This window comes from Chrysochloris asiatica, unplaced genomic scaffold (assembly GCF_000296735.1).
Source record: "Chrysochloris asiatica unplaced genomic scaffold, ChrAsi1.0 scaffold00004, whole genome shotgun sequence".
Lineage (NCBI taxonomy): Eukaryota > Metazoa > Chordata > Mammalia > Afrosoricida > Chrysochloridae > Chrysochloris > Chrysochloris asiatica.
Genome location: NW_006408522.1, coordinates 47,121,446 through 47,122,482, shown reverse-complemented (window position 1 = coordinate 47,122,482; position 1,037 = coordinate 47,121,446).

Sequence of the window (1,037 nt, the reverse complement as noted above, 5' to 3'; positions counted from 1 at the left end):
CACCAATGCCATCAATGCAAACTGAACTGCTTCCTGATTTAATTTTATGTTTGTATTTATGTAGATACCAATACATATCTCTTGTGGAAATTATGTAGGTCCAATGGATAAAATGTGGGTTTATGGAAACCAGTAGACATTAAAATTGAGGAAGATATATTTAGCATGCTAACTGTATTTTGTTGGATAAATCAAAAGCTCAATATTATGTTACAAGTTTTAAGATATGTTTTCATTCTTAGTCTGCCCATGTATTTTGTACAATTTTTTGTTTTGTTTTGTTTTGTAGGGACAAGTTCTAGTTCTTCACATTTTGCAAAGTTGGACTACCTTCTACTTATTGACCAGCACCTTTCTGTGGCTTTTGTGTCTTCCTCATAGCATTGCCGGCCTTTCTCAAGAATGATTGATTCATCATAAAATACCACCTACAATTCTAGAAGTACAAGAAGGCTTCAAAAAGTTTGTGGATAGATTGAAAGAAAACATAATTAATTTTTCCACAAACTTTTTGAAGCCTCCCTGTCTTTGTGGGAACTTATTTCTTAAAAGAGGGTAACCAATTTGTATCTTAAAAGCTTGTATAATGATTCTGCTCTTAAGTTCTTCAGGTGAATAACATCTTTCAGGTATATTCTGGATATTCAGGTGGTAACAAAGCATAATTTAAAGATCACATGGAAAATTTCTATGATTAGTTTAATGAATATTAATTGTGGTACCTCAGTTCAATTTTAAATAAACGCTACTCAGAAAGTAATAAAAACTGATATTTTTTTTCATTTTTGAACAAGGTTTTCTCTTATATTGTCTCCATAAAATGGCAACAATGTCTTAAGATAGTCCCTTCTTATAAAATCTAACGTATTATTATTAATGATTTTGTTAATTTATCTGAATTTTATTTTGCAAATTAATCTTATTTAAATGCTTTAATATATTACTTAAAATTTTATCGTTAGACCCAGTGGAGTAAATTATCTAAGTGGGACAAGAAATTATGGCCACAATCCTAAAATTTCTGTGTGTTTTCTGTA